This window comes from Cnephaeus nilssonii, assembly GCF_951640355.1.
Source record: "Cnephaeus nilssonii genome assembly, chromosome: 8".
NCBI lineage: Eukaryota > Metazoa > Chordata > Mammalia > Chiroptera > Vespertilionidae > Cnephaeus > Cnephaeus nilssonii.
In genome coordinates this window covers 54,355,237-54,369,221 of record NC_137079.1, presented here as the reverse complement: position 1 = coordinate 54,369,221, position 13,985 = coordinate 54,355,237, and positions in this window count along the sequence as shown.

Genomic DNA, 13,985 nt, shown 5'->3' with positions numbered 1-13,985 from the left:
CATAATTTTTATCTTTACCTTTTTCTTCTTCTTCCTCTTCTTAAAGCATACCTTTCAGCATCTAATCTAATAATAGACAAATATGCAAATTGACCACACCTTCGCTACACCCAAACCACGCCCACCAGCCAAGCCACGCCCACCAGCCAAGCCACGCCCACCAGCCAATCAGGACGAATATGCAAATTATCCAAACAAAGATGACAGCTAATTTGCATATCGCGACAGCGTAGAAAGAAGCCAAGAGCTGCAGAAGGGAGCAAAGCTGCAGAGAAGCAAGCAAGCCAGGGGGAGGAGAAGGGAGGAGCGGAGGCGGGGCCGGGGGAGAAGGGAGGAGCGGAGGCGGGGTCAGGGGGGAAGGAAGGAGAGCAGGCTGGCAGAGAAGTTAGAAAAGCAGGGGGGCTGGCAGAGAAGGCGGGGCCAGGGGAGAAGGGAAGAGCGGAGGCAGGGCCGGGGGAGAAGGGAAAAGCAGGCGGGCTGGCAAAGAAGGCGGGCCAGGGGAGAAGGGAGGAGCAGAGACGGGGCCAGGGAAGAAGGAAGGAGAGCGGGCTGGCGGAGAAGTTAGAAAAGCAGAGGGGCTGGCGGAGATCGCGGGGCAGGGGACAAGGGAGGAGAGCAGGCAGGGTGGGGTAGAGTGCAGCAGGAAACCCTATTGCAGGATTTTTCCTGCAACGGGAACGCTAGTTTCATATAATACTGGTTTGCTGGTGATGAACTCCTTTAGCTTTTTCTTATCTGTGAAGCTCTTTATCTGACCTTCAATTCTGAATTTTAGCTTTGCTGGGTAGAGTAATCTTGGTTGTAGGTTCTTGCTATTCATCACTTTGAATAGTTCTTGCCACTCCCATCTGTCCTGCATAGTTTCTGTTGAGAAATCAGCTGACAGTCATATGGGTGCTCCCTTGTAGGTAATTAACTGTTTTTCTCTTGCTGCTTTTAAGATCCTCTCTTTGTCTTTTGCTCTTGGCATTTTAATTATGATGTGTCTTGGTGTGGTCCTCTTTGGATTCCTTTTGTTTGGGGTTCTGTGCGCTTCTTGGACTTGTAAGTCTACTTCTTTCACCAGGTGGGGGAAGTTTTCAGTCATTATTTCTTCAAATAGGTTTTCAATATCTTGCTCTCTCTCTCTTCTTCTGGCACCCCCATAATTCTGATGTTGGTACGCTTGAAGTTGTCCCAGAGGCTTCTTACACTATCTTCAAATTTTTGGATTCTTTTTTCTTTTTGCTTTTCCAGTTGAGTGCTTTTGCTTCTTTGTATTTCAAATCTTTGACTTGATTCTTGCGTTCCTCTAGTCTGCTGTTGGGTCTGTATAATATTTTTTTATTTCAGTCAGTGTATGTTTAATTTCTAGTTGGTCCTTTTTCATATCCTCGAGGGTCTTGCTAAATTTATCGACCTTTTCTAGGAAATTCTTGAAAAACCTTATAACCATGGTTTTGAACTCTATATCCAGTTGTTTGTTTTCCTCCATTTCTTTTGTTTGTGATCTGTTTCTTTGTCTCCGCATTTTCGCTGCTTCACTGAGTTGGTAGGGTAGCTTTGTGTGCCAGGTGTCCTATATGGCCCAGTGGCTTGGCCTCCCCAGTTACCTGAGGTGGACACTCTTGGTGAACCCCTTTGTGGACTGTGTGTACAGCCTTGTTGTAGTTAAGTCTTGATTGATATTGGTATCACTGGGAGGAATTGACCTCCAGGACAATTGGCTGTGAGGATCAGCTGTGTCTACACTGGGAGAACTTCTGTCCTGAAGACAGCCTTATGAGACAAGACTTGCAAAATTGCAAAAGCCTCTGTGCTCAGCTTGGATGGAGCGGAGTCTCAGGGCTGAGCAGACAGTCTTGGCTTCCCGTCAGCCCTGCCCTATGAAGCCCCCGGGTCTCGGTGTCCCTCGGTAATCGCTGCAAGCACCTCTAAGAGTAAGTCGCCCTCGAGTTTCGCCCACTGCCAGACAGTCCAGTTTCTCCCCCAATGAATCTGGATTCCCAGATTCTTGCCTGGAACTGGAGTTCAGCATAGTGGGGAGCTTCTGTTTCCCACCCTCTAGAGAAAGCCAGCGCTCACTCAGCAGTCAGACCTCTGCTTTTCGCGGCTCTCCTGAGTTTCTGCCTGACAGTACAGATTCCCCCTGTATAGGCCTGGGTCCCCATGGTCTCGCCTGGAACTGGGGTTCAGTGCAGTCAGAACTGGGGTTTAGCGCAGTCGGGAGCTTTTTTCTCCTTCCCGCTAGAGAAAGCCAGCCAGGCACTCAGCCGCCCGCACGCGTGTCTCTGTACCTCAGCCTTTTGCAGCTCCTCTGATTCTCCGTGTGCTTTCCTCTTTCTTTCTAGTTGTCGAATTTCCACTCAGCCAACCTTTCTGTGGTTCTGGATAATGTTCGTTTTGTGTTTTAGTTGCAGTTTTGAAATTGTTGTGCGAGGCAGCAGTTTAGGTGTTGACCTATGCTGCCATCTTGGTTTCTCCTCCTCAAGAAGCTGTGATTTTTTAGTCAGTTTGATAGCAAAGAATTGACTGTAGCAAATCAGAAAAGGAAGTATTTCCTTTTTCTTACCATTAAGAAATTAAATTATATTTATGTCAAGTAAACATATTTTCTATACTTAACTAAATAAACTTCTTATGGTATAATCTAAAACTTAGTTAATCGTCATATTTCTCGATTTTAGATATAATACTTTTACTTTAAGCAAAGCAGGTTTTTAGAGATTAACAGGTTTTATTTTTAATATCTTTTTATCACCACTATATATTCTGAAATAGGCTCCTAAGATTCAACTCTGTATAGCAGTATGGATATAGTATTAAAGTAACATACATTTAAATATCGTTTCCTCAATAAATGCCTTAGATAAAAAATCCAGTCAATTGCAAATTTGTTCATTACTGGGAATATGCAGCTCTCCTTAGAAATCCATAGCATTTGGTCATTTGAAGGTAATTACAAAACTACTTTATGCGATATGAATTTCGGCCTCATTAAATTAGCCTCTAGGCAGCCACAGTGGTGATGCTGGATAAGCAGCATTTCCTCAAATTCCCCCAATACTACTATGTTCCTCTCAACTTTGCTGATTTCATGTGTTTCCTGCCAACTTAAACTTTTTCATATTTTTAAATATGACTCAATGTTGGAATAAAATCTTCCATAGAAAGAATTCAGCAAAGTCTTATTTGAAAATGGTAAAAGAATGAAATTTGTGATGCTCATAAAAATAACCATTAGGAATAAAAATGTATACGTTTTATGAACCTGGAATAAATTTATAATGAAAACTTATTCTGTTTTGCTCAAATATAAATTGAGGACGTAAATATGACAATTTAATTATTATTATTTCTAAACTCAAATAAATGCTGATATTCATACTTAAAATTAATTTAAAGGCAGTTTCTAATGATAGTTAATAGACGTAATATTTTTTATATTTCTAAGTTTAGACATTTGTAAGTTTCAGGTGTGCAATTTGTATATCTCACATTGTGCTCACCACCAAAATTCTAGTTTTCAACCATCACCATGTCAGCATATTGTTGACTGCCCTGCCCTCTATTCATTCTGTTCTCCCTCCAACTCCCTTCCCTTCTGGTAACTGCTGATCTGTTGTCTGCCTCTATGAGTTTGTTCTTGTTTTGTATTTATATTTTAGATATGAGTGAAATCATATGATATTTGTCTTTTTAAAGCAGTGTAAATTAGTTTTTATTTACAGAAGATTAGTGTCACAATACGTATGTGAGAAACTAGAAGTAATAATGAAGAGTAACTTAAAATAACGTATATTTTCAGTAGTACATGGTGGTTAGTGTGCACTAAAAGTTGTGAGTTCATGTTAATTTATACATAATTGGTTTATGGAACATTAATTTCAGGTCTTAGGAACATATGACAACATCACAATACATAATTATTTTGGTTCCATTTTTAATTATGAAATAGTATAAAGACTAATGACAATATTATGAGCCACATCCTTCTATTCAGATTTCAGAGATTATATATTACTAGAGGCCCAGTGCATGATTGAATCATGCACGTGTAGGGGGGGAGCTGGGTGCCTGTCTGCTGGTGCACCAGGCCTGAGCGGACAGGCACCCAGCTCCCACACTTTTGCTTTTGATCGCTGGTGCACCAGGCCTTTCAGAAGCCTCCAGCGCGGCGGAGGCTTCTGAAAGGCCTGGTGCCTGAGTGGACAGGCACCCAGCTCCCCCACTTTTGATGGTCTGCGGTGGGATGTGAGCTCGCTGCCCCAGAGGCCCCTTCTGTGCCGCAGCACAGCCATAGCGCAGACGCTGAGCTCGAGCCGCCTCTGGCGTTGCAAGCTCAGCATCCCGCCGGCCCAATCGGCCACCCTGGCCACCCCGAGTCCCGCCCCCCCAAGCCTCCTGGCCAATCGTGGGCATAGCGAAGGTACAGTCAATTTGCATATTTGTCTATTATTAGGTAGGATTATAATTCACTTAATATCTTTTCAATAAAATAAAATATTAAGAGTTTTAAACACACTTTGGCCTTCTTATCTTCCACTAAGAACACCATGTTTTTGAATTTGTTCTATGTTCTTATCCAAAAAATAACCACATAACTTATGATAATACACACAAGTATGCATGCACACACACACATATACACATATGCACACAAACACATACACACTCAGATCACATGTATTAAAATTGGGAGAAATAAAACATATGAAACTCAAAAAAGAAATAAGTCCTTGAGAAAGGAAAAGGAAATAACATCGTTGAATGCTGACTTTCTATTATTGACAAAACCACCTGTTGACACTGGTTATTAGTGTGCCTTGTCACTTAAAAAACATTTCTTTTGCTGCTCATCCCCTTCTTCTGCTGCTGCTGGTAATTACGTTGCTGTTTCTGCTGTGTAAATAATCTATAATTTCTTAGTTGCTTCCAATATTTATTGTATTTTATGTTGTTTAGTTTCATCAATATGCTTTTATGCGGATTTATTTATTTTTTTAAATATTGCTCAGGACAAAGCAATTGATCTAGTTTTTTCATCTAATATCATTGAGGGTTCCTTATGGGTCCAATTATATTGTAGGTGAAGGAACATTCTGAATAAGCCAAAAATAATCCCTGCTTCTCACCAAGCACAGAGTCTAGAAGGGATAACATTGAATAAACTAATATAACAAAATGTACATCATCTGAAATCTTAATTATTTTTATTAAATTTAAACTAGAAGATTATTTCTTAAAATGCTCATCATTCTAGCAGTATATAGGTTTTCTACTTCTGGACCTCCTATTAATTTCATTTTTAATATTTTTATTCTATTATCCACGTATGTATCCTATATTTCATACTTGTTTTCTTTCTTCATGATGCCTACTGTTTTTCTTCTCCATGATGCCTACATACTTATTTCCTTTTTATGCAAACTATTGTGCTTGGCTAGGGCTTCTCCAGAGGATGTGATATTTCAACATTATCTATTTTATATGTCTTCAAGATTAGACAGACATAGATAAAACCCAAGTCTCTGAATGTACTAGTATATCTTAAACTATCCCCAAATCACATAAGACTAATCAAATTAAGAGGTCTTGATACTTAACTCTGAAAAATATAACCTATTAATAAGGATGCAATAGTCTAACTGATAGTCCTAGGTAAACCACAGCACGCACTCAGCAATCAGTCATTTGACTGAATACTGACAACATGGGAAGAAATAACCATGTTTAGAAAGAAGATGTATGGAATATCAGTTTGATAATGTTATTACACATGTCAAAATGAACCTACATTGTTGTCGAGTAGTAACCCAAAGCAGGGTATGATGTCTAGGGTTGAATCTGAAAAATGGAGTAGCTATTTGCCAGTTTATTGAGGGGAAGAGGGAAGGAGGGAAGAAGTGCATTCAAGGGACAGGAAGAAGTATAACTTTCAATGGTACATAAGGAATGACAGGCATACAAAATAGAAAATATTTGAGTATGGCAATAGAACGTGTGTGTGTCAGGCATAAGAGAGTTGAGGCTGGATTGCTCTATGGCCCATATTAGTTACTAATAAATAATTGCTAAAATCACCAGACTCCAGCAGGAGCATGAATGTAATTGTTATAATGAATAATTTATATAACTCTTTTTTTATGTCATTCTGTATGTATCTTTTAGTACTCTATGAAAAACACTATATAACATTTTTTCTTCTGTTATATATTAACTAGAGGCCCAGTGCATGAAATTCGTCCTTGGGAGGGGGGTCCCCTCAGCCCAGCCTGCACCTTCTCCAATCTGGGACCCCTCGGGGGATGTCTGACTCCATTTGGTCATCTCTCACTAACCTCCCTGCTGGCCTGGTCACCCCACGCAGCCTGCTGTCCAGTAGTTTGGTCGTCCCTCACTAACCCACATGCTGGCCTTGTTGCCCCACACAGCCTGCTCTTCGGTTGTTACTGTGACGGCATCCTGGAAAATTTGCTTATTCCTTTATTATTAGTATAGATATGAGAAAGATATTACAGTAAAGCATGCAACAATATAACACAATGTAAATGTGATATTTAAGGACCGTTAAGCATTTCTCTTTAAAGTGACTTCTGGGAGTTAAGTATCCTATGTTTAAAAATGATCTCACATTATCATATATGCCCTTGACCTTTTTTTTAGTCTTATGTTAACCGCATTCTTCACAATTCCAATTTAAACAATGCTATATATTTAACTTTATAATCACTCCCACTGTGAAATAGATAAGATTTCTTTCTAGAGAATTCTCATGTATAAATTTAGTCTTCAAAAAAAATGCTTGATTACTGGAATTCATTTATTTATATATGTTGGAAGTTATCCAAGATTTTAAGGACCAATTTGTTAAATTGGTTTTTGCAAAATTCATGGAAGCTATTATTCTCATTTTTTTGACATCAAAATGTGACTCTCTTTGATAATCATTAGGAGATTAATTACAGCCATGAACAGGAAATCAGCAACATGGCAATGAAGTAATTTAATATTTAAATAATAAAAAACACATACATGTTTTATGGTTATATATTTTGATCTCTGTAGACTTTATTATCCTGCAAAACGATTTGGATATTTTAATTGAAACGACTGTAATTGCTTCCTACAGTTCTATTTATAAGCTAACATTTACAATAGAGGAATAATGTAAAATATTATCTTTCTAAATATAGATGATTTAGAGATATGGATAAATTTTAGATATAGGTATAGGTCAATTAAAACATGTAGGATTATATATAAATTTGAAATTTTCTAGCAAGTTGTATAGAAATAATTGATACACAATTATATGAACTTTTCGATTTTGTAAGAAACCTTTACATTTTATGTTCTTTGTGACAGAGCATTTTGTAATATCCAATGACTATTTTCCGCATTAAAAATTAAGTTTCCTAAATATTCATGCTTAAAAGATAAATTTGTTCAGTTTTTAGTTGTTCCTAATAGACCTCTGGTGGTTTTGAAGTAATATAGGGGAAAGAACAACATAAATCTCTGCGCATAACCAAGGCACCCACACACTCACACTTCTAAGTAGATAACTGCTCATAACTCCCTTCTATAAAAAAAAAATGAAGGTAGCACTCTGTGGATGACAACATATGTGTAGGTACTGCTTATCTTAAAAATGAACAAACAAAAAATTAGCAAAGGGGGTGGGAAATGGGGGACATCTGTAATAGTGTCAACAATAGAAATATTAAATATCACAAAAATAAGGAAACATATATGCATAGCATAAGGACACAGACAAGAGTGTGGTGAAGTCCTGGGGTGGGGATAGGAGAGGTTGGGGGAAGGGGGACAAAGGAGGGGAGGAAAGGGGGACATCTGTAATATTGTCAACAATAAATAAAAGAAAAGATAATGCTTCAGCTGGCTTAGGCAACTGCAAATAGCTGTTTTGGGGCACAGGTTCATGAGGCAAGAAGAGAATAGTAGAAACCCACCTCATTGTATCATGTGGTCACTGAATAAATAATTGGGAAGAATTAGCCACCAAAGGTGTATGCAAGTGTTAGACATTTTGCAGTTCTTTTTTCCTATTTCTATAGCAAGTCTTCAAGTTCAGGCGCTTCACTTAAAAAATAGACACAATTCATTTAGTTCTCTCTCATTTTTAGGTTTAAAAACTAATATTATAAAATCATTTTAACCTATACAAAAATAGAGGGAAGACTACCCATCACTCAGCTTTAACAATCATTACATGGCCAGAGTTGTTTTAGTATGCCCATATCTCCTTCCTCCTGAATTATTTCAAACCAATTTAAAGCAACATGTCATTTCTTCTGTATCTTATTACATGTTCCTAAAAGATAAGGGCTTTTAAAAGGAAAAATATGATTATGTCAAAATTAATTAACCATCTCTTAATCTCACAGAATACCCAGTTAACATTTACATTTATCCAATTGTCTTAAAAATATTCTGTTATTTGATTGGCTGAATTTTTCTATTTGCTTAAACTGGGATCCAAATAAGGTCCATATATTACAATCTATTGATGTGCATCTTAATTCTCTCTCAATACTTAGGTTCTGCCTGCTCCACCTTTCTTTTTTCCTGCAGTGCTTGTTATTTTTGTTGTTGAATAAATTAGATTATTTGTCATGTTAAATTCTTCATGATCTGAATTTTGCTGATTATAACCTTGTGATGTTTTTTCACATATTGTTTGGTCCCTTTGCATACTTGGAAATAAATTGGAAGTTAGATCAAGAGGCTTAGTCAGATTCCATTTCAATTTTGTTCGATAGGAGTGATATTGTGTAGTTCCCCTAGGAGGTAGATGTAGGAATGTCACTCTTCGCTGTATCAACCATTGATTGCATTGCCTAGATCCATTAACTCATTAGAAGTTGCAAACTATTTTATATGCCATCTTTAATTTTATCACATTATCTAAAGATATTTGTATAAAAGAAACCTCAGTCCATTAATTATTTTATTATTTTGTTTTTCCTCAGGTGAGTGGCAGTATGTGTGCTCTGGGGCTTCATCTATAGTTCATGACTGATGGCACCCTATAATATTAACACCCCATAATGTTATTGTTGTCATTACCTGACCTGACTCCAAACTCCTTTCCTTTCAACATTCTATCTTGTAACAAATGTTGATCCAGATTAAACAAACTATAATGGCATGTATAACCATGGACTTACACTGATAGAAATTAGCACCAGAATTGGATTACTTCAGACAACAGACCCTCATGAAATGAGATTCTGATAGATCTTTGTGAATTTGAAGAGTTTACGAATCTAGCTAGCATTCAAGGATGAGTCTGGTAGGGTTTGGCATGAGGGGCACAAAAGACTTAATTAAATTAATGCCTGTCTGTGCTTGCCTTTCAAACATAAGATCTTAGGAAACTGAGAAGATTCTGCCAAAGAACAGTATGAGGGACATGAAGAATATCGCAATTTAGTGTGTGTTGGCTCTAATAACTAGAAACTTTAAATAAAGAAAGAAATACAAAGTCCCAAACTTTTTATTCCAAGTTTGGTCAGATCACTGGTAACTTTTTCTGGCTGGCTATAGATACTCTACCTTAGTTTCTAAAGAGCTGAGTTACCCAGAATTGAAAGGTTAAACTTCCAAGTTGTCCAATTATGTCCTTCGAATTCTTAGATGTGTCAATGTTTAAAAATGAAAGCTAAAGCACTTTCTAGGGAAAGAGTGGTAGCCTGGGAATTGAAATGAGAGCATATGGGGGAGTTAGATGAGGTCTGTGACTCCCATGCCCCAGTTCCCTCTACCTCTCCCTCCCAGAAGATGTATATCACCTGTTCCCCACAGGATGAGGCAATATGTACCAGCCTTGCTTAATGGTCCCAAGGCAGACTTCCCCAGGGAAAGAATATCTTCTCATTCTCTAGTCTCAAACCCTTCAGTCTCACAGCTCCCCCAAATTTATAATTAGACTGATATCCCTGTGTATTCAGTAGTAGGGGACGTTCACATAAAATTGTGAATGGTTTTGGATATTTTGGAATAGATTCTGATGGTGGTAGGATATGGAAGCTAGAATATAATTTCATAGCCAGTGAATATAGCACTATGGATAAACTTGTTAGAGTTTACAGTTTAATGTGGGTGCTCTTGCTACCAGGATTCTTCTTGTTTGTTCACTTGGAAAGTCAGAAATCTCAAAGCTTTTGTACAATAAATGAAGCTGAGATGCTGGGAATTCTTTGGTGTGATGTTGAGAACTAATTTAGAAAAAAAATACACATAGAAAATAGTGGAGTGTATTTATTGTGTTGATTCATTTGCTACTCTCTGACTTTTCCCTAAGACACTCTCCTATAATATTCAGGAGAGTGCCAGAATCCTTGAAAATACTGTATTGTGTTTTTCTTTAGACCAAAGGTGAATGAGCAGCACTGCAATTAAAATATTCTTGTGTATCTTATGCCTTGGCACTCTGCCTTGATTTCCTTTGTTACTTTGCTTGACTTGCAGAGAATTGAAGGCTAAACTGTGTTTTGTTTTTCCTCATAAGATTCCACTGGAGCTATGTTTCAGGATTTAATTTCTGTTTTGCAAAAGATAGGCACTCACGCCAGATTTGTAAGGCAGAATTGACACAGAGGCAGCATAGTCCATATCTTGAAAGACAGCACGCTGACTAACTCATAATCTGAAAACTGAGCCCAGATCCTGGTAAAACAATCTCTGCCTTCAGATACCCTTTCTGCTCCAGCTACGCAGCTGCAATGTCTATAGCTGATTGAAGTTATCTGTCCTGCAATTTGTAATTCAAGGTCTTCCTTCTGCTGTCCTTTGAGTGACAACTACTCCTTGTTACTTGGCCTTAGTGAAGGCATTTCACCTTGCTGAAGGGAAAATTGTATTTCTCTGAGATGACTTTTCCATTCTGCAATTGGTTTCTTCTGTACCCAAGTAATAATGTGAATACGAAAAAAAGTTATTTGTGAAATGAAAATTTTGCTTCCAACCCAGAGTCAGTTTTGAGGGTGGGGGTGGGGGTGGGGAAGCAGCACATTTAAAAGACAAATAACAGCTCACATATTGCATACCAACTGGTCCCATTCACTACTTTCTTGTTTTGTTTAAAAAAAAAAACACTGTTCCAATGACATATTATGTACAAGATTGCTTTATCTGATAAGAAACCGTTATTTTGTGATAAAATAGCTCACTTATATAATGGGCCGATTCAAGTGTGTAGCGGCAATTCACCACGTCTATGGCAAATGGCTGGCAGCCCACAGCATTGTGTGATCGGTGTGAGAGCTTAAGCTCCAGCCAGTGCTCTTTTCCACAGAGCATGCCATTCTGAGATCTGTGGTGATACATCTCTCTGGAGATACAAGTACCATTGTGAGGGGCCCATGTACATAGTTAGATTCTTTGACTTTCCAAGACAGGATTATAAAAGGGATCTCCATGTGAGGACCCAAACCAATGGGAACAAAAACAATAGGTGTGTGCCCTCAAGAAGGGGAATATCTGGAGGAAAGCAACTGGAAAAAGAATACTGACCAGTATTGACATTAGCTCTCTGAATCCACATTTGAATTCACCAGGACCGTGATCAGCAAACTGCGGCTCGCGAGCCACATGCGGCTCTTTGGCCCCTTGAGTGTGGCTCTTCCACAAAATACCACGGCCTGGGCGAGTCTATTTTGAAGAAGTGGCGTTAGAAGAAGTTTAAGTTTAAAAAATTTGGCTCTCAAAAGAAATTTCAATCGTTGTACTGTTGGTATTTGGCTCTGTTGACTAATGAGTTTGCCGACCACTGCACCAGGAAAATGTAAACACTATGAAGGAATTTAGTGCTAACCAAGGGATTCATGTGGTACATGTCTAAGCCACCAAGGCTCACAAAACGAGCTCTTTCCCTGTAGGAATTCTTTTCATAGTACAATCATCTTTGCCTCTAAAGTAAACTATTGAATAACTATGAAGGATGCAAGAATCCTATGCATTTTGGTCTTACTTCACTTGGACATTCTCAATTGGATAATTATCATTTTGTTTTGATTATAGTATCCTTAGCTGTACACCTTTCATAATCTGCACTAAAACCTAAAGAACATAATCTTTTTTAAATGATTGCAGGGAGGAGAACTTCAAAGGATTCTGGAACCAGCCATCTACTCAAATTGGTAGACTGGCAGTCTATTGAAAGGAAGAGTTAGCAAACTAAGTAGCATAATGAGAATGAGAAATATAAGGACAGTGAAGGTGACTAGCTGATTCCACCTAAACTGGAGCAGTTAAAGAGAGAAAATGTCAACATTGGTTGAAATTATCTAACTGAAATAGGCAGCCAAGTACGTGTTTGAACCACCACTATGGAGCTCCAAATCCCTCAAGCATTCACCAAAACTTTACATAGTGAGAGCCAGGGTCCCCTTGTTTCCCTTGAAATGCAGTTACATTTTCCTTATTTTTTATCCACTCCTTAAATTATACTTTTGTAATTTTCTGTTGAGAATTTACACTCAAGGGTGAGTAAGTTCAATTTAAGTTCTCCCTTCAGCAAAAATGTCTTGAATAATATTTCTCCCCACATGCTGTGGTAATCTTAATGGAGAATAAATGGGAACTTCAGTGTATTGAGTCAATGCAATGTGCAAGACATTCTTCATGTTAACTCATATAACTCTTCTTGAAGAAGTCCATGAGGTGAACATTATTTCCATCCCAATTTTACACTTCAGGAAACTAAAGCTTAGATAAGTTAAATAACTTGCTCAGGATTGAAATACCCAAGTAGAATTAGTAGAGTGGCATTGATTTGTTTGCTAAGCTACACTTCATGGCTCCTTCATCCTTTCAGCCTATTTTAGCATTCATTCATCTCAACTACTGTGTATTCCTGCATGTTCATGGACTACCACTCTATGTCATTACTTATGGCTGCCCTATTAATACATCTTTTCCTTATTCCAATGAATTTTAAGTAGGGTGGTATAACACACTGATGTACCAATGTGAATATGGTGCTACATGGAACTCTGTTTCTGGCCAAGAGGGAGTAACAGGAACAATAATTTCTTTCCTATAAAAAGCAATAGAAAAATGGGCTAAGGGAATAAAATAATGGTTTTCTACTACACACTGTATCAGGAAAAATAAAGGATGATAATCCATAAGTGATAGGAAGCAAAAATGTTGATCCTTATGAATATCTCTGCTTACTGCCTTGAGAGAGTTTCCAGACGGAAACGCTGAGAAGAAACCTCAATGACTACAGAAGAAATCTCTAAGTTGTTGGGGGATAGGAATGAGAATATAGAAAAACAAAGATAGATAAGGTTCATAGGACAGAGAACCAAATAGGAGAAAGAAGAACAGAGAGAGGCGTGCAGAGATTTTCAGAGAATTCCCCACAAGTGTCCAGGAAAATAATATATGGCACACATCTATAATAAGAAAAGCATAACATGCTAATTAGACCAGACATGTCGTGTCCTTCTGGATGTCCTTCCTTCCGGACAAAGCTGCAGTGGACGGGGCTGTGGCAGAGGCAGCAGAGGCCCCTGGCTACAGTGGCGGCGGGCGGGGGCCGGGGCCAAGGCCCTTGTACGAATTTCACGCATCGGGCCTCTGGGATGACAGAAAACTCTCTAAGATTGGGAGTCCACCGCTCAAAAAGATAAGAGCTTCTTCACAGCAAAAGAAGCCATCAACAAAATGAAAAGAGAACCCACTCTATGGGAGAACATATCTGCCAATATCAGATCTGCCAAGGGGATAATTTCTAAAATATAGAAAGTATTTATACAACTAAACACCAGGAAGACAATACAATTGAAAAATGGACAAAAGACCTGAATATACACTTCTCCAAAAGGGACATACAAATAGCCAATAAGCATATGAGAACATTCTCAATGTCATTAATCACCAGAGAGATGGAATTAAAACTACAATCAGGCATTACCTCACACCTGCCAGAATAGCTAGCATCAGTAAATCAAGGAATAACAAGTACTGGC